General features: G+C 43.7%; 1 protein-coding gene across 1 annotated transcript in view; it reads right to left on the bottom strand.

Annotated features, from left to right (window-relative positions):
• Positions 1-3,422, bottom strand: part of STK17B (serine/threonine kinase 17b) — a 45,584-nt gene extending 42,162 nt beyond the window's left edge. The window contains exon 1 of the mRNA XM_032803608.2: positions 3,269-3,422. The gene's annotated coding sequence lies outside the window, so the exon portion shown is untranslated. The remainder of the gene's footprint in view (positions 1-3,268) is intronic.
• Between the last annotated feature and the right edge of the window lie 17,828 nt (positions 3,423-21,250).

The raw sequence follows: 21,250 nt of genomic DNA, 5'->3' as shown, positions 1-21,250 counted from the left end.
TAATAATGGCTCACAAATTGAATGTGAGCCAATAATGATGCAGCTGCAAAAAAAAAGAAAAGGAAAAAAAACCCTAACATCCTGGGGTGTATTAACTGAAGTGTCATGTGTAAAGCATGGGAGATAATTGTCCTGCTCTGTTCAGTACTGCAGAGGCCTCAGCTTGAATACTGTGTCTTGTTATGGGCACCACACTTTAAGAAAGATGTGAACAGACTGGAGAGAGTCCAGAGGAGAGCAACAAAAAAATCTAAACTTTAGAAAACCTGACCTATGAGGAAAGGTTAAAAAAATTGAGAATGTATTAGTCTTGATAAAAGACTGAGCGGGTAGCCTGCCAGTCTTAAAGTGTGTTAAGGGCTGTTATAAAAAGGACAGTCAGCTGTTCTCAGTATCCACTAAAGGTAATACAAAAAGCAATGGGCTTAATCTACAGCAAGGAAGATTTAGGTTACATATGAGGAAATTTTTTTTTTAACTATCAGGATAGCTTAGTACTGGAATAGGTTACTAAATGAGGTTGTGGAATCCCCATCACTGGGAGTTTTTAAGAACATATTAGACAAACACCTATCAGGGATGATCTCAGCACATTTGGTTCTGCTTCAGTGAGGAGGGCTGGACTAGATAACCTCTTTAGGTCCCTTCCAGCCTTACATTTCTATGAATAGATGATTAAACAACTTCAGTGTCAGCAGTTTATCTTCCAATTTGGGGGTGGAGAAGGGAAACAAACAAAAGAAATATTGTATCTTCATCTCTTTCAAACTAGTTATCGTTCATATCTAACACATTCACACCAATAGCGTGAAATCACAAGTTCTCTGAAATTATACATTCATAATGGAACTACATCTCTACTCCGATATAACACAACTATGATATAACATGAATTTGGATATAACGTGGTAGAGCAGTGCTCCGGGGCTGTGGACTCCGGTGGATCAAAACAAGTTTGATATAACACAGTTTCACCTATAACACAGTAAGTTTTTTTGGCTCCCAAGGACAGCATTATATCGAGGTAGAGGTGTACTTTGATTCGTATTTATTGGCTATAAGAAATAACACTAATTAAATCCAGCCTGTGGATTCCTCAAAGAAGTCTGTGTCATGGTTTAAAAGTTATGACACATTTTTTAATTAAAATATAAAGGGAACAATATTTAGGCCAAACACACCATATTAAAAGACAACTTCAAAAGCGTTATGTTATAAACAAGTCTTTATTTACCCATTTTAGTAACAGCAACTTGATTTATGAAAATGAAATAATATTGAGAATCCAGTTTGTCACTAACTTATATTGGGTTTAACTTTAATAGCCCAAATGGACCAAACTGTAGTTTCACTTTTAGGTTCTCAGTACTACATTGGTTTGGTTTCAAACTTGCAGTGTGAGTTTTCTCACTAGAATTTTATAAATTGTAGAGACATATCTATAGTTTTGTGAATATATTTAGGATTAAATACTTTTTAAAAGTTAAATTGTACCAACTTTGGCATTCCTTTTACATTGTTATGGCCAGATAACAAATGCAGCTTTTACAAAAATAGCACTTACTTAAGAATATGAAGGGGAAAAAAACACACCACTGTTTACATAAGACTAGTAACATCTCATGCTCTGCTCCTGAAGAGCCAGTGGGGAAACACAAACTAAATTTAAAAAGGAAGCCACAGAATAATGCCAAATATCATCACATGATATTGGTACAAGAAAACAGATGCCACACGATGGCCCAAACCTGCACGTGTAGGTCTGTGCAATCACAAATGTCATAGAAGTGTAGGACCTCAATAGGTCACCTTGTCCAGTCCCCTGCACTCAAGGCAGGACAAATATGCAATGTGTTCACAGCATCAGGTTCCCTAGTTTTTTAAATTCCAATGAAAACAAAGGCAGTTAAGTAAAGAAAACTTCAAATTCATATACATTTAATGTCTTCAAAAAGAAAAATTGAGTAACAAAACATTAGAAAACAAAGGTTCAAGCATTTCATTTTTTTGCTACAGTATTAGACATATTTCAAGCATGAGTTGTGGGCATAGGTAAAAAAACTGAGAAAATACAATAAAGTGTCATTTATCCAACTAAAACTAATGAAAGGAGTTAAAAAAAAAAAAAAAAAAAAAAAGCTATATCCCGAGCTAAGAAGCTGCAGTTTCAGCAGAGAAGAACCCAGGCATTTGTGAACTACATCAAGACAGCATATGAAATGGTATGTCTAGAATTAGAAGAGCGTCGGAGTGCATTCTCAAGGGAGTAAGAAGTCTGACCCACAATGTCCATAGCCTTAAAATGATGTCCAGAACTCACACAGGCAAGGGCTTCTCTTGCTGCGGTGGAGGACTAAGGAATTTCAGTTACAGAAAGCTTCACAGATGGTAAAGCCATTAACTCTGCCTCACACCAAGCTCCATCCTCTGCTAAGTTTTGTTTTACCCTTTATTTTAGGTCTGTCTGTGCTGCCCACTTCACGTGCCAGTAACAAAGTTAAACACACAGGAGTATTCCTGGCTGGAAAGGATGGAACTAAGGCTACAAGAACTCTTCCAATTTTCGCAAAAAGAACAGGAGTACTTGTGGCACCTTAGAGACTAACAAATTTATTTCAGCATAAGCTTTCATGGGCTACAGCTCACTTCTTCGGATGCATAGAATGGAACACACAGGCAGGAAGTAATAGCGAACATTAACAGTGCTTAACCCTGACCACCCCTCTTCCTACCTAGCTAGGGTATGGCTACACTGGCACTTTACAGCGCTGCAACTTTCAGTCTTAACCCGCCAGCGGCGCAGCACTCCCTAGCCTGGACAACGGCCTAGCAGGAGACACCAAGGCCGGCGCTTGGCCCCAGGGAGATTCTTCCTTCGGGCCGCCTCTCCGAGCGCTGCGGCCGAGCCCGCTGCGGGGCCGGGGCACGTCGCACGCAGGTGGGCACTGAGGGGACAGCGTGCGCGGGAGAACGGTCCGCCCGGCTGCCCTCGGCTAGGGAGCCCCCCTGCCAGTCACGGAGCCTGCGGCGAGACTCCCAGCCCCCCAGCGCGGCGAGCGTTGTGCCACCCCCCTGCAGGGTGACAGGGCTGGGCACCACTCGCCCCAGGCTTAGCGACGCTCCGGCTGTTCCCTACGCCGCGGGGGCTCCCCCAGCCGCAGGAGGAAGGTGCCACCTTCGCCGGTGGCTCTCGGGGAGATACCCCGGCCGGGGGCAGCACGGAGACGCGTCCCATCCGCGCAGTGGCCAGGGTCTCCCGGGCACTTACCGCGAAGCTCCGCGCGCCTCACGCGTCCCCACAAACGGACAGCGCCGCCCTCGCACTCGGCTCTACACGGCGCCTCAGCCGTAGCCCCCACAGTTGGCGTTTGAAAAGCGCAACCCGGCGGCTGCGGCTGCAACGGCGCCGGCCCCACAGCCCCGCCCTCCGAGCTAGCATAGAGCCAATCCGCGCCGGCTGTGGGCGGGGCCTTCCCTCACTGATTGGCAGGAACTCCCTCGCAAGGGGAAGGGCCCCGGGAGCCCCTCACCTTCGGAGGCACGCGGGGGGAAGCCCTAGGGGCGAGAGACGGGGACAGACAGAGGATGGGGAAATGGAGGCATGGGAGAGGGGTCGGAGCACACGAGGCCAAAGGGCCATTGCAGCACGGGAAATGCAACAGTTTCGAATCAGCTCTGCCCTCCTGGCTGGGAGTTACTGGGCCCAGGCAAGCTGACCCACTGCTCACTAGGGGCCAGAGCCAGAGGTGATGTTGCCGCCGGTTCACAACAGTCTTTGCTAGGACACAGGACTATGGCGTAACTAGGGCTGAGTGGGAGGAAAGGTGAGGCTAGGACTGGAAAAACCACCAGCAGCTTTGTGGAGGGAGGGGACTTGCCCGATTTTAAATCTTCCTGGTGGATCGTCTTTCTTCCACCCTTCCTTCACTACATTTCTATGTCCTCACCCCAGTTTTGCCCCCGCCACAGATAGCTCCCACATGCCATCACCCAACTCACTGAGATTTAGATTGTCATGTCATGTCATCTCTGACATTGGCCCTACACATTCAGGGAAATATCAAACCCGCTCAATAACTAGTCAGCGAACAGAAAAATCAAAAAACTAGCTGCAAATGTAGCTTTATTAACCTGCAGTTTGCTGCCTGGGGAGACTATCCCAAGAAAGATAACACTACATCATGAGCCTCTCCATTTACACCCTCAGAGAAGAAATGAGCCACTTTAAAAACTGGAATTGTTTTTTAAAGAAATTTAAGACTGAAGGGCAGTACCCTGAATTACTGTATATTGCTGGAGCTTCGTTGACTTAGTGCCTGTTGATTGAGTCCAAAGTCTTTTAAAAACTTTATCCACCACTTTATTTCCCCACTCTCGTGGAGGGAAGTTGAAGATAGTGACTGCTATACATTCTTTCCTTTTACTTATTTACCTTTTTTATTGGTTACACGTGTGCAAATGCAATAGCTGAGGGCCATGTTCCCAAAGCTTCTGGAGATAAGGGAGAAGAACTGGTAACTCCTCCCCTCCATACTTGCTACGTGTATAGTACTAGATTGGAGTAGGCAACCTGTGGCATGTGTGCCAAAGGTGGCACACGAGCTGATTTTCAGTGGCACTCACACTGCACGGGTCCTGGTCATCGGTCCCGGGGGCTCCACTGCTGGCCTGAGGTACCGGCCGCCAGCCCCCTGCCAGTTTGGGTTCCGGCTGCTGGCCCCGCTGAGCCTGCTGCCAGCCCTGGGTCCCAGCCACCGGTCCTGGGGACAACGCTGCCAGCTTAGGGTACTTGCCACTGGCTCCCTGCCAACTGGGGTTCCAGCCGCCGGCCCCACTCAGCCAGCTGCTGGCCCCGGGTCCTGGCCACCAGTCTGGGGGACTCTGCTGCTGGCCTGGGGTCCCGGCCGCTGACTCAGGGCTCTGCAGCTGCTCCCAGCTGTGGCCCACTGGCCCCAGCCTGGGGCAGTGAGGGGTGCAGACAGTGGCAAGAGGGGGCACAGCTCAGCACCCCCACCTCAAAAATTGTTCCTGTGCCACTGTACTGGGATATTTTTAAGTCCTGGATTTGCTGCTTACATCACTATCACGCCACGTGAAACAGTGCACTGTGTTTGATGTTGAGATTAGAATGTACATGCAAGAACTGGAATCAGAATATTCTGACAGATTTCAAGATTTCCAGTGATTTGGCCCTATGCTTTCTTTTCTAATTAAACCTGAAAAGTTCAATGAAAGCAACTTGGATTTGTCTGTATTTCAGTGGATGGGTATTGAAGATTTTGAAATGCAGCTCATTCCGTTAAAAAGCTCAGAAATTTGGGCATCAAAGTTTGGAGATCTGTGGAGTGCACTTGAAGCACTCGAGAGAGATCATGGGGCCTCTATTCTGACCTGCTGGACGTCCCTGCCAGTTAAATTTAACTGTCTGAAGAAAATTGCGTTTGCAATGCTTTCAACATTTGGATCCACATACCTGTGTGAACAGTTTTTTTTCCACACATAAAATCTGTCCTCTGTCCCTCTCGGAGCCCGTTAACAACTGATCACTCAGAAGCCTGTGTGCAGCTTAAAGTATCCAAATACGTGCCAGACATTGGAAAACTCAGCAAGGAAAAGCAAGGGCAAGGATCACACTAAACTGAAAAGATCTGCATTTTAATTTAATTTTAAATGAAGCTTCTTAAACATTTTAAAAACCTTATTTACTTTACATACAACAATAGTTTAGTTATATATTATATACTTATAGAAAGAGACCTTCTAAAAATATTAAAATGTATTACCAGCATGAGAAATCTTAAATTAGAGTGAATAAATGAAGACTCGACACACCACTTCTGAAAGGCTGCAACCCCTGTACTAGATCTACTAAAGTACTCTTCCCATACAGAGGGATTACCCTGAGGCAGCTATTCGAACAGTAATACAGATTCACATGTGTGAAGAAGAGGAAGATCTTCTATTCTTTCTTACTGGACAAGAGGAGATTGATGAAGCCTGTAGGAGGATAAAGCATGAAATTGATGATTGATATCTACTTCATACATATGTATCATATATTCCCTTGTGAGTTAATCATTTTTAATCTTAACATTGAATTAGATTTAACAATATGTACACAAATGGTAGCTTTGGAGTCCTAGAACTTGGAAAGAATAAAAAAATGACAATGTTATGGAGAAAATATTAGGTGAAGACCACTAGAGGATGCCAAAAATTGCATAGCACACCAGTTGGAGGTCATATCATTTGAATTATGGAAGGTCGAGTCTAGGCAAAATCATGCAGTATTGTGGACTGGAAATTTTCTTACCTGATCATTTCCTTTCTGCAAGCAGTGTCTCCCAGAATTCTGCAGCATATGGACTATTCCCCTCCTGTTTCAGATTCCAGAGGCAATTCAAAGCTGTATCACAGCCTGTGCTAGCCACACCCCCTTCTCCAGCCTGCTGCCAGATGATGAATTCCAAAGCTGTGTAAAAATTGATAGAAAATAATTAGTAACAATAATTCCAATGCTAACCAAGTAACTACATACAGCAAATCCTTGTTTATATGGTAACTTTCCAAATAGTTGGAGAGCTCTCCAGGGTGGATAGAACTGTGGGAGATGCTGATAGCAGAAAGGAAATTATTGGGTAAGAAATTTTCCATTCTGCAACCTAACATCTTCCACAATTCTGCTACATGTGAGAAGTAATAAGCAGTGGACAGTAATGGGGAGGGATAAGAGAACAAACAAAGAAAATAAACCCTTCAGGGCTGCTCAGATGGCAAGGTTATTACGGGACCACCACCTGCAGTACCCTCCTGCCAAAGCAGGCCTCAGGAAGACAGAAAATCCACTTAATAGCATCTGATAAAGGTGTTAATTGATGTCCAGGTTGCTGCTCTGCAGTGGAAGCTTATGCTCTTTTGGCCCCTGAGGTTGCCATGGGATTTTGTGAAATGTGCCTTGGTTCCTTCTGGAACAACCACCCTGGATGCCTTCTGGAACTCAAGGACACAGTCCGATCCATCTGGCCAGGGTTAACTTGGGTTACTTTAAGGCCCTGACACCTTGAGTGAAAGGAAACAAACTCCCTGTGGATTCTGTGTGCTTGATATAAATCTTTAGTGCTCATCTGACATTCAAGGTGTGCCATAACTTCTCAGTTGGTTGCTGTGGCTTTGGACAGAATGAAAAGAGGAAAATCTCCTGCGAGGCATAGAAGGGATAATTTACTTTAGGCAAGAACATTACTGGAGTTCTTAGCAACACCTTGTCATCATGGAATGTGCAGTAAGGTTCCTGCATAGATAAGGCATCCAGTTCTGAAACTCGTCTGGTGGATGTGATGACGACCAAACCAGATTTTGATGGAGAGGTAAAAAGGTAATACAGATGTTAGAAGTTCAAAGGGATGGGTGGTTAGAGCTTTCAGCACCAGTGGTAGGTCCCACTTATGGAAGCTTGGTCTGACTGCTGGTCAGGGTTCTTGACCAGGGAGTCCTAGGATCCTGCAAAACAGTATGCTACAGAAGGCTGACACCTGGTGTGCTATGGTGCTTGGCTGATGTCTTTTAATTACTCCTCCTTGAAGGAAGTCTAGAGTAACTGGATTTAGTCTGTGCTCTTGACATCAAGCACTGAATTTGGTCTAGATGAAACAACAGGCTTTTAGTATGGAAGCTCTCTTAGAAGACAGCAGAATCCCTATCATGTTGGAAGATAGGCCAAGCACAGCTAACACTTCCCTTCCAACAGTCAGGCTGCCAGATGAAAATGGTCTGGGTCCAGATAGATGAACGGTCCAGGTCCAGATAGGCAAACGGATGTCTGGCCTCACAGTAACTGCAATGGTGGTTTCAGCTTTGAGTTCTATGATATCAGAGAACCAGGGTATCCTTGGCCAGTGCAGAGTTAGCACTATCACTCTTGCTTCTTCTTGCCTTAACTTTTTGATTACTTTCTTTATGACAGGTAAGTGCAGGAAGGAATACAGCAAGCTTTGAGGCTATCTGTGCGACAGGGCATCTGTGCCCACAGACTTGGGGTCTGCAAGATCTGATGAAGTATTTTGGTTGTTTTGCATTCTTGCAATTGGCAGACAGCTTTACTGAAGGAAGACAGTGTCTGTGGTTTAGGCACCATTCTGAGTTGTTGATATTGCAATGATTGAGCCAGTCTGCCTTTGGGTTCAGCTCCCCCTTGAAGTGGATCACCTTTAAGAAAGGAAGAGTCATTTTTGCCCACTCAGTTTTCTCCATTGCTTCTGCACATAGACCTACTTTCCTTGTCCTTCCTTGGTTAAGGACATAAGACTGGCCATACTGAGTTAGATCAATAGTCCATCTAGCCCAGTATCCTGTCTTCCAACAGTGGCCAGTGCCAGGTGCTTCAGAGGGAATGAACAGAACAGGGCAATTATAGTGTGATCCATCCCCAATCATCCAGTCAAGGCTTCTGGCAGTCAGGAGTTTAGGGACACTCAGAGCATGAGGTTGCGTTCCTGACCATCTTGGCTAATAGCCATTGATGGACTTATCCTCCTTAAAAAAAATTTTTTGAACCCAGATATACTTTTGGCCTTCACAACATCCCCAGCAGTGAGTTCCATAGGTTGACTGTGTGTTGTGTGAAGAAGCACTTCCTTATGTTTGCTTTAAATCTGCCATCTATTAATTTCATTGGGTGACCCCTAGTTCTTGTGTTTATGTGAAGGGGTGATTTTACAGACCTTTATCATATCCGTGGTCGTCTCTTTTCTAAAATAAATGAACAGTCCAGTCTTTTTAATCTCTCCTCATATGGAAACTATTTTATACCCTTATTTTTGTTGTCCTTCGTTGTACCTTTTCCAATTCTAATATCTTTTTTTGAGATGGGGAGACCAGAACTGCAGGCAGTATTCAGGTTTGTATGTGCAACTGCTGCCATATTGACTGACTGGACCACAATGTGGCACTTGCACATGGCTCTAGAATCTCAGAAGAGCTAGTCTGACTGCTCTGAATACTTGTGGTTCCTTTCCCCCAGGGGTCCAGATACCCTGCACCTTCTGGGTCCCAGAGGTGCTCTCCATCCTTCAAGACTGGTATTGATGGTGAGAACCTGAAGGTCTAGAAGGTTTATAGAGAGATCCCTGTGGATGCTGCCCAGGACTGCCCACTGTCTCAGGGAGTTACTGACCTGGTTCGGGATCAGTGCCTGATCTTGAATGTACTCCAGGGAATGGTCCTATACTTTCAGAAGCAAAGCTTGGAGGCAGTGGAGGTATGATCTCATCCATGGGGTGACCTCTGTGCACAAGACCAGAAGGCTCAGTAGTTGAAGGCACTAAGCTATGGTTGGGCTCCTGCACTTAACCAGCATGAATATCAGATCCTGAATCTTCTGGAGCGTGTCTAGTGATGGGTAGATCTGTGCTACTAATGTGTCTATCTCTACATCCAGGTGAATAATCCTTGTTGAGGAAATCAAGGAACTTTTCTTAATGTTATCATGAATCGGTGCACTTGTAGAAGATTCAGAGTCTGGATCGTGGCACTGGGCGCTGTTGTCTGGCATAGGATTCTGTTTAGGAAGTCACCCAGAAAGGGATACAGGTGAATACCTGGGATCCGAGTCTGGCTATGGTCACCACCAGCATGTTTGTAAATACCCAGTGGGCTAACGAGAGACTGAACGGCAGTGTTCAGTACCGGTAGTAATCTATGTTGTAAGCAAATCTCAGAAACCTGCAGTAGCAGGAGTGCACTGGATTGTGGAGATATACATCTGCAACATCCACTGAGGTTAGGAAGTCCCCTTAAGACAGGGACGTCACTATCAAAGCTAGGTTCTCCAGCTGTTACTTTGTTTTCTTCATCCATTTAGTGAGTCTTTTCAGGTTGAGGATGACCTGACTGCTCTGGTGCACTTCTAAACAATTACGAAGATGGCGTAAAACCCTACAAACACTATTCTGGGGGAATGCCTATCACTTCTCTGTCCAGGAGATGGGAGAACTTTTTCTGGACAAGCTTGCACATGGCAGGGTTGCTGGTGATGAGAGACTGGATGAAGAAGGGATGAGGTGGAGCCCTTACCTCATGGGAGTATCCCTGATACATTATCCCTCACTCTCTGTGGTAGAAGCAAACCAGTCATCTGGAAAGTGGGAAATTATGGTTCCCAAGCTCAGATCTGGGCAGACTCGGCAGAGACACATTCACTCATTTTCATAATGAGCCCTTGGATGATGCAGGAGTATCTCTAGGTTTTCACTCCTCAATTCCAAAGTTTTCTCTTGACATATCTTTTCATCTTTCCTTTGGAACCTCTGCGAGTGTGTCTGTCTGACAATGGCTTCGTAATCCCTTTTTAAAGCATTAAGTGGAGAGGGGAGACACTGTTTATGCTTGGCAGTGTTTTCAGCCACTATCTTGTCCAATTTTTTTCCAAAGAGGAGAGATCTTGTTAATTTAGAGGAGCACAGGACTTGTTTGGAGTGAGTATCTATGTTCCATGGACAAAGCCATGTGTGTCTCCTGGCTAGTGATCTACATTCTATGGCCCTGGCAAAAAAACTCATAGCATCCATTGAAGCATCAGCCACAAATGCTGATGATAAGGAGGTTTTCTTATGTATAGGCTTAAAACTGGATTAGTCTCTGCCCCTGAGGGCTTTAAGGTCCTCCAGTCATGTGGCTTGAACAAAGCAGCTGGCTGCCAGAGATGCTCTGACGGTGGCTAAGGAAGCACAAAGTCCCTTATAAGGGTTGCTTCAACCTTCCTATCCATTATGGGGGAAATGTCGCCTTTGGAAGGAATAACCATATCCTTTGCAAGAAATGCCATAGCTGCATCGACCTTAGGCATATCTCTGAGAGCATACTTTGGATTTTGCAGCTTGTAGAATCTGAGAACATGTCTATTAACATGTTTACCCTTTTTAGGAAATTCCCACTTCTCCCTGATTACTTCCTCAAAGATGAGTGCAAGGGAATTGCTGCCTCAGGAGAGGTTTGGAAGGGAGGCATTTGCTCTGAGGCTTGGAACTGGATTGGGGATACAACCTTTTCCCCCATGTTTTCAAACTGCTAGAGGATGGTGGTGGGAAACTTCTTGTATTTTGTCTGTATCCTACTCAGAATCAGAATCTGATAGCTTCCTTCCTCTGCAGAGGAGGACGTATTTGAGTCAGAGGGCAAATACCTTTTACTTTTTTTATACTTTTTCTTACCCTTTTTATTAATGATTATTATTTCATACGTGGCCTAGAGACCTCAAGAAATTTCTCCCTTGTACACTCCCACTCTCCCAGGTTGGGAGATGTAGACTGTCAGAAATTCCTGACTCAAACTGGGAGGAAGAGGACTGACTGTGAGCCCTGCTTCTCTCTTCAGAGCACTTAGGACCCATCTCAGGGCTTGTGGTGGTACCAGAAGCCCTACTAGGATTTTATTCTTGTGCTCCTGAGTTGCCACAAGATCTACTCCCAGGGCTGGCTGAATCCTTAGAGCAGAACAGGGAGAAGCTCTGTGTATTCTGGTCAGGCTTTTCTGTGGTGGAGTGCAGCTTCTTGGGAGGGATAAGGGTACCAACATACCTGTCTGACTCACAGGTCCATGCCCGGGCAGTACTAGGGTCAGCTGCTGAAAACAGGCAGGGCATGATTTGTCCTCTGTAGAGGCTCTTAAAGCTGCCCCACAGATGAAGCATATTTTAAGTTTAGCCCAATGCTTATGTGCCTGTGTAACACCGACAGACCCCCCAGTCATCGGCAGGCAGGATCGAACCAGGGACCGCTGGAGCTTAGAACATGAGCCTTTACCTCATGAGCTACCTGTTAGCTAAGGATGTAGAGCAGACTCATTAATTGCTCTCTAAGTGGTCTTGGTGCCACTAGGTGGGACAGACCACCACACCCAAAAGGTGTGTGGATTACAGCTGTTCTGTCATCCCTGAAAGGGGCCAGAGGAACTTGGCAGAGAAGTGCTGCAGCAGGGACTCTAGGTGGCTTCAGCCATGTGGTGCTAAATACCTGGTCAAGGAGTAGAGGCGAGAACAAAAAAGACTGCCTCCTACTGTCCTCAAAAGGGAAAAAAAGGTGTAGGAAAGATCAGGCACAAAGATAAGTGCCACTGACTGATGCCACAGAGGTAAAAGGTCTGCAGCAGGCTGGAGAATGAGGCGTGGCTAGCACACGCTGTGCTACAGCTTTGAACTGCCTTTTGAAACTGTGGACAAGAGAGAAATAGCCCCCACACATAGGGTGACCAGATGTCCTGATTTTATAGGGACAGTCCCGATTTTTGGGTCTTTTTCTTATATAGGCTCCTATTACCCCCTAGCCCCTGTCCTGATTTTTCACATTTGCTATCTGGTCACCCTACCCACACAGCACAATTATGGGAGCTGCAGGGCTGCAAAAATGCACATTAATCTCTGAGATACAGTAACTCCTCACAAAGTCATCCTGGTTAATGTTTTTCGTTGCTGATCAATTAGGGAACATGCTCATTTAAAGTCGTGCAACACTCCCTTCTAACATCATTTGGCAGCTGCCTGCTTTGTCCACTGCTTGCAGGAAGAGCAGCCCGTTGCAGCTAGCTGGTGGGGGCTTGTAACCAGGATGGAACGGCAGCCCCCCATCAGCTCCTCTCTCCACTAAGTTCCCTGTGCTGCAGCCACCCAGCAGGCTATCGAGGCATTTCAGCTGTCTCTCCCTGCACTGCTATGTGCTGCTCCTGCCCTCTGCTTTGGAGCCGCTCCCAGAGACTCCTGCTTGCTGTGCAGGGGGGAAGGGAGGGCTAATGTCAGGGTGTCCCCTGCCCCCCTGCTCCTGCACCCCGCATATCCCTTCTCCTTATTGAGCAGAGAGGGGAAACGGACAGAGAGAGACAAAGAGAGCTTGGGGCAGCAGCTGCTGTCTCAACTTCCTGATCCGCTTAAAAAGACAATGCACTTAAGAGTGGGTCAGCTTACTTAAAGGAGTGGTATGCATCTCTCTCTCTCCCACACAAAAGATGTGTGCCTGTCTCTGTCTGCTATGCTGTCTCCCCTCCCTTGTGTTCGTGCTGCCTTGTGTGAGAGGCTACATTAATAATAATATGTTAACCCTTGAGGGCTCAGCCGAGTGCTAGTTCATCATTTAGTAGCAAGGCATTCCCTGGGAAATATCCCTCCCTCTTCCACCCTGTAACTTCACCACCTCAACCAAGTTTCATGTATACTGTGTGTATATCTAGATAATATATTGTTTTTTGTCTGGTGAAAAAAATTTCCCTAGAACCTAATCCCCCACATTTACATTAATTCTTTTTGGGAAACTGGATTTGCTTAACATTGTTTCGCTTAAAGTCGCATTTTTCAGGAACATAACTACAAGATTAAGCAAGGAGTCACTGTATTGTAAACAACACAGAAAATACATGCCTGCAACATTCTCTTTCTTGTGTAGTTGTAATGCAGTTTCTTGTCAGACAAGACATTCAACGCATAACTATCAGATAGGCACAGGGCCTAACCATGTCAACACTAGTTGTATTAGATTATGATTCTCTCACTCTTATAGGCTGAAGAAGCCATGTCACTGAAGAGTCATAGCCACAAGAATTGTCTCTGACAATTTATTCTAGTGCTTGTATGAGTGAACCCAGAATAATCTGCAGGACTCATTGGAATAGCACTTGGATCTGCACATTTCACAGAGTGAGAGCTATTACTTTGCATTTAGTAATCGTCACATCAGGAGATAACCACATAGGAAAGACCCAGATGAATAATAATTAAAAAAAATTATGTGGTGACTATTCAGGGCTTTATAGGTCATTGCTGGGGAAGACTGAAATAAAAGTTGAAGATATAAAAGCTTAATTTTGGTTTCCAAGAGCTTTTCTGAGGACATACAGTAGCTCTAAGGGCTTTTTGAAACCAGTTGAATCTTTTAACAGTTCTAAAATGTCTGACTGATTTGATTGGTTGCCAAGTTGAGTTCCCTTTGTGAGGAGGCAATCTAAGCAGTTGCTCTAGAATTTGCAGAATTATTTTTGTTCTGTCTTTGATGTAAGAGCAATAAATAACATTCATGTAATCTGAAATTTTAACTCCAGTGATAAATGAACTATTTCATTTTTTTTGCTGTAGTTTATTTTCAGCAGCTGACTATTATTGGAACCTTATTTGACTAATGTTATTTTTTAATTAAAGCATGGCACTATAGAATGAAATGATAACCATCTACTCTGGGATAAGTGATCTGGTGGAAGTGATATTTATATCAGAACTTAACAAATAAGGGAACAGAAGTAAAATGCATGATTTTGGTAAGGTGGAACTATTTCTGAAAAATATAGAATGTGTTATACCACTTGGTTGTTTGAATGTACATTTTAAGAATCAGAGTCACATTTTACATCATAACTCACTCAGGACCATCCATCTAGATTTTAGGATTGTAAGTAATAGAAATTTTTCACTATTACACTCTTGAATCTTTACTAGGTTCTTCTCATAGAGCTATTACCACCATCCTATGCACTTAGTTCATTATAAATAATTTCAAGTAGCTTTGACAAACAAAATAGAAATGTGCAAGGCATGGAGAGATCCATTTGGTTAGGAGTGCTCTCTGCACAGTATGAAAAGTAAACAGCATTCCAAACATACCAAATGGTCCACAAGATGAAAATTAAAAGATGGATGCAATTAAGAGGCAGTAGGTTATTATAGAACGTGGTGCCAAAAAAGTAAATGACAGTGCTTATATCTTTCTTTGGCTGTTTGTATCTCCTCACATATTCATTCAGGGCCAGAACTGCTATGCTTTGTGGTTCTGAAAGCCAAACACACACTTAAAAAGCCAAGAGATATGGGAGTACTGTTGTAATATTTAATATTTATATCATGCCATGGAGGCATGCATGGCACTTTAGAGAAAAATATAATTGACAGGACTCTGTGCCAAGGACTTTATAATTTTAATTAGATACAAACAGGGTGGGGTAGGAGGAATGGGAGGATGAAGGTTACAATAATGCTGGATCATGAAATATGTTTATTGTTATCTATGCATCAGGTTAGTTCATTAAAAAAATAATATACTATGATAAAATCTAGGGTGGAGGTCTTTAATTGTCAGGTACTATCCTAACTGCCTGAATAGAAATTCTGCTTATCAAAAGCATCTTTACAGACCCCAGGGACCAGTACAGTCTCACCATTCCTTCATGTCCATGTCTTGTTCCTCCATTAAGCCAAGCCTTGTCAGGCCCCTGTGTATGATGGCCAGCCATCTAGTCGATGGTTGGCCTCTAGGTCTGACTCTCATCTGTTTGTCTCTTACGATGTCCCAACTATCATAATATTTTCAATTGTAACCAGTCTTATACCCTTATGTCACATTCTAGTCTCCTTTTAACTTCTTCCCCCAGCTTTGTTTGGTGCAAGGTAGCATAGCTGGCTTGCCAGCACAACACATACTGGGCAGGGCCAGGGCCTGACTGGCTGAAATGTGCTAATTCAATGTATCTCCAGTTGGAGTTTAAAGTTGCCTTCCTCTGGGATGACGCCCTACAATGTGGCCATCTCCACTATCACAGGGGTTGAGTCTGGCCTTTGGATTCTGTGAGGTCGAGACGGGGGAATAAGTTCTAGTCAAGGGACTTTTCCTGAGAGCACCCAGCTCTCAAACATATCTAGGGTGTGTCAGAAGCACCCAGCTATTCTCAAATCCTAGGTTAAAGCATGAGAAATACTCTAAATGGGCAGTTACATTTTGCACCAGAACCCCAGGGGGGGTTCTGGATTTTTCCATGTTTTCCAAGGGGTTGCATGCAGAGGGAGTGGGACTCAGTGTCCCTGGGTGTTACTGGTTTAACGAGGTAAGAAGAGAGGGAGTTTGTTGTTACAGAGGACTTGAGAGGGAACTTGGCACCCCAGCCAGTGGCCTGGAGGATGGATACCCCAGCGACCCGTGACCTGGTGACCCAGAGACCCAGCTCAGGAGTCACAGCTGGTTCTGGCCAGGGGGAGAACAATAGGCTGCAAAGAGAAGACCCTGGTGACCTGACCAGCCGGTTCCAGCCAGAGGAGGGCTGAGAGGAGAGGAGACCCAGGCCATCCTGTTTACTACCCTGTTTACCTGGAGAGAAGACAATGGACAGAGGTGGGGCTTGGGTATTGGAGGCCCAGCTGGGAAGCAGAGGGGCTCTGGGTTGGAGAGAGGGAGCAGACAGAGCCCACCTGGATGCAGAGGAGACTGGGATGTGCTGTGCTGAGGGAGGTCAGGCCTGAGGCCCTGAGAGTTTCCTGTGCTGTGTTCAACCCTCAACAAACCCTCCTGTTTTACGCTGGCTGAGAGTCACTCCGGTCTAGAGAACAGGGTTGCATCAACCCCTTCGGAGGGCGAGGAGGCCAGGGGGGTCCAGAGCGAGTGGACTCACTGAGAGGGCCCACGGCGAGAAACAGGTCTGCTAAGACTCAGAGAGGTGTGGCTCTAGGAAGTGGAGAGGCCTGACCCCGAGAGAGAGCGGACTCCCGAGAAGGGCTGTCGCACTGAAAGGGGCACCCCCCACGGACTGCATGGGGCCAAGAGTGGGGACGACCTGCAAATCCGTGACAACACCACAGCCACTACGTGATTGTCTGCTGGGGCTGCAAGTAGAGCACACTGCAGTAATCTATTCTGTAGATGACATGCTTATTGATAACTGCAGTGAGGTGCATGTGCAAACGGAAATATCACAACATCCTCACCAAACACAGATAGTAAAAAGCATTCTTGAAACAACCAAAGATCCAACAAGATCCCCATACTGTAAACCAGAGTAACAAAAGGTAAACAAAATTCCTCAGATGAGCAGACAGATATGACCTTTGTATTTCATCCAGCTGTTGCACTCAACCTGGCAGCATCACTTGGACTGAACTTTATCCAAGCCCCAATCTTGGCTAGAGATTGGGAAGAGGGATCAATTCCTCAACACAGAAAGTTAATTATCATTTATTTAGATCAAGCTCTTTCATGATAAGTCTGAATGATAACTGCCTAGGAAAGAGTACTGCGGAAAGGGATCTGGGGATCATAATGGACCACAAGCTAAATATGAGTTAACAGTGTAACACTGTTGCAAAAAAAATAAAACAAAATAAAAAGCAAAAATCATTCGGGGATGTATTAGCAGGAGTGTTGTAAGCAAGATGTGAGAAGTAATTCTTCTGCTCTACTCTGTGCTGCTTAGGCCTTAACTGGAGTATCATGTCCAGTTCTGGGCGCCACATCTCAGGAAAGATGTGGACAAATTGGAGAAAGCCCAGAGAAGAGCAACAAAAATGATTAAATGTCTAGAAAACATGACCTATGAGGGAAGGTTGAGACAATTGGGTTTGTTTTAGTCTGAAAAAGAGAAGACTGAGAGGGGACATAATTTTCAAGTACATGTTACAAGGAGGAAGGAGAAAATTATTGTTCTTAATCTCTGAGGATAGGACAAGAAGCAATGGGTTTCAATTGCAGCAAGGGTGGTTTAGGTTAGACACTAGGAAAAACTTCTTAACTGTCAGGCAATTTATTCCAGTGCTTAACCACCCTAGGGAGGTTGTGGAATCTCCATCGTTGGAGATTTTTAAGAGCAGGTTAGACAAACACCTGTCAGGGATGGTCTATAATACTGAGGCCTGCCATCAGCACAGTGGACTGGACTAGAGGACTGCTCAAGGTCCCTTCCAGTCCTATGATTCTACAAATCCAAGAGCAATAGCAGAAGATTGAATCTAAAATGACAGTATCCCACCATTACAACACCACTGGCACACAGACTTCTCTTTAATCCTTTAGACTAGCTCCCTTCAGGTTTCCTTTAATACCTAGACCCTGTAATACCAAGAATTCTTTCAAAAGAAATAATTTCAAGGTAGTAAGAAAATCATCTTAACACTAAATGATAAAAGTTATGGTATATAAGGTGTTACATAACAAAGATGGCAACATTCTTATCAAACCATTACAGAAAGTGGGCTATTACCTATTTCTGACGTGGCAGAAATATAGAATTGGCTCCAATAAATAACGGACAATATTTCTTGCTAGAACTAGCATAACAAATTATAAAAACTGCTTGAATTCTTTAGCAGCAGACCATTTACTTTTATTATGCTGGAAGCCAGTTTTTCAAGTGCCAATAATCTATAATAATCTATTGATTATGGGGATTTAAGAATAACAATCATCATGATCTTAAATATTGGAAGAGAAGTGCATATTTTCCGAAAGATTTATGCCTGTTAAATATCATGCTATTACATCATAAGCCATTGTCAATAAAATGTACCTTTGCAGCTTTTGATCCTCTGTAGAAGAGTAGATATGGAAACAATTTAGTGAATTCTGGTCACTTTCCAAGAGGAGATTCCAGGGCATTGTCCTTTGTTAATTTCATTTATCATAGCCTTGGTTTCAAATGTGGTTCTTTTGCAAAACCTGAGGCAGAGTGTTGCAAGAGTCTTTACTTTCTCTGTTGCTGAAATGTTGTTCCTTTTAAGATATGTCATTTTCCAGAACACAGGGCAATTAATGTAAGATGATGAAAGTGTCATTGAGATGCTCTAAAAGTTTAAACCTACTAGCTAGGATTTAGAACAATTCATGTATGAGAACTAATCTTTTTAAAAAATTAGACCAAAATACTTTCAGATGCATACAGAAAAGTTAATTTCCAAAGTTATTTGTAAGAAGATTTATTTTGGATTAAGTGATTTCATGATGGAACAAGGTTTTAAACAAAATAGAGATCGGTATGAAAATAAAATAAATTTTATACAGTAAAACTCTTTCCCTCAACACATTTTTGAATAATAAGAAATATAACACAAGGTGTTCAACTGAGTAGATAATTATACAGATCTGCAAGCAGCCAAGCATTTAAGTACATTCCTCAAGTACAGGCACTATGTAATGCCATCCATGTAACATACTCAGTTAGCCGCATTATCTGCTCTTTCTGCCTTGAAGCAAGGTGACATATAGCTGATGCAATGTGAAATGGAGAAAGAGACATACATCATCCTAACTGGAAGTATATTCCCCCACTTCGCTCCTCCCTCCTCCCTCATTTTGTCTCTTACGAAAGACACACACTAAACTCAGATGAAACAAACTGGCTTGTAGAAAGGTAGAAAAAATTGCTGTTGCATTTGATACATAGTCTTGTGGACACACAGTCTTGTGGACACTCTCAACTTAAAACAGCATGGAAAGGCTTAAAAAATATACCATGTGCCCTACTTAAAATTTAGAATCTGTGCTCTTTTTACAGTGCCTGAAATTTTTAAAACAAAGAACTAGTATAAAATTAGATCTGGTAACACTTTGTCAAAAGTAAGGGAGATGCATGTATATACCTGTTTGGTTCTGGATGCCCGCATCCCCATTATAAAAACTTGTAATCCTATGTGCTTGTCCCCCATCCCACCCCAAAAGACATATAAACAAATAAAATCCATCACATGGAGTTTCCCAAATAAATACGGATTAAAAACAGTGTTAGAACTTTAAGATTCAGACCATCATATCTAAAATGTAAGTTACTATCTGGAACAATGGCTTAAATAGCTTCTTATCCAATACTATTTCAGTTGCAAATATATCCAGTAATAAGCATAACAGTTATTACCTGTAAACTAAAATAAAAACCTACACATTGCCCTTTATACAAGGCTTCATTATCCTGATAACAGTTCAATTAAAAAAAAAAAAAGGTGTGTAAGCTAGACTTCTGAATTTCCAGGTCAGACTACAAAGACTATTAATGCTTCTTGGCTAAAATAAGTCTTACAAGTGCAGGAAATATGAACTAACTTATTTATAGATTTATGGTACTTTTCCATTTATGTGTATTATTTGGTGTGGATTTTCAAGCAAATGCCTCACTTCACAATGCAAGGTTTCCTTTTGTTATTAGTAACTGCGTGTGCACTGCACAGCATACTCCCCAACACGATTCACAAAAGTCAATGTCATCTCTTCCTCTCCACTTTTTGTTCCTGCCCTTTTAGTTTTGTCTTCACTCAGTAGCATTACTCCATGGCTGCTGTTGTGTTGTTCAGCTCCCACTGCATTTTTCTGTCATGCCCACTCTGCGTGATTACCATACATTATGGTAACAGCTGCTCAGCAGCTACACTTATATTCCTGAACTGGCATGACTCAAGAGGCATCAATAGTTACTTCTCTTCTAATGTATTTATTTTTTAAATATCCAGCTTCAGGCCCCAATGGGAAACCAGGAAATCAGCAGCCAAGCGTACAATCAAATCCAATGTCTCAGGCAAAATTTTCATATTGTACCAGTCACATCTGTACAGTTGGAGAACATGATACAGTCCTAATATATCTACCTACCTATTTAAAGTATAATTTTCATGATGCAAGGTAAAGATGCTTAACTGCTGACGCAGTGAAATGTGCCAACACCTGATTATACCATCAAACAGGAAATAGAAACATGGGAGGAGTGCTAGAATCCCAAGCTGTCCTTCTAGAAGAGCCACTTTTAAGTACTTTATGGGCAATGTACTCCATCTGTGGAAGGAAATATTTTGGCTGTAATCATATATATCACACTTTCCCCAGAAATCTCAATCAGTATTAACCTATGCCCTGGTAAGACCGTTTCACTGATCTCTTAGCCAAGGGTAGATGCACTTAGTAGCAATGCTTGGAGGTGAGAAAATAAATTAAGCATGTGCACACAGGTCTGTCCCTGGGGCGGGGGTGTGTAGGGCCTCGTGCACAAGTGACAAACCCGTCACTTACAGGACTGATGCGTCACTTCTGGGACTGCCTGCGCCAGCCAATCGCACCGGGGCCTGGAGCGGTTGCTCCGATTCGCTGTACCCAAGGGACAGTTGTGTGTGCAAAAAACCTGCTAACTTCAAGAAACTAAATTCAAAAACATTTAGCTACTTGGATTAGTGGAGCTAGACTTGTAGCAAAGGAGACGTGTTTAATTCCTGAGGAAAAAGTGCAGGAAGCCATAAGTTGAGCTTCACTATCCCAACTCTGACACTGCAGCATCAGATGGTTGGTTGCTTGTTTGTTGATTGTAGGCTGGGTGTGGCAATAGTCCAAATCATATGCAACTCAAGTGGGAGAAGAGGGTTGCTAGGAGGCTGCTCAAAATAAGGAAGTGAATGAAAGCACAAAGAGCTTATCCCCATTTTAAGAGTCTTGTAGTCCCATAGATTTTAAATTAGAAGTTCCCAGTGGAGAACTCTGGTAAATTA

This window comes from Chelonoidis abingdonii, chromosome 10 (genome assembly GCF_003597395.2).
Source record: "Chelonoidis abingdonii isolate Lonesome George chromosome 10, CheloAbing_2.0, whole genome shotgun sequence".
NCBI lineage: Eukaryota > Metazoa > Chordata > Testudines > Testudinidae > Chelonoidis > Chelonoidis abingdonii.
Note: the sequence above shows the minus strand (reverse complement) of the source record. Positions and strands in the feature narration are given on the sequence as shown.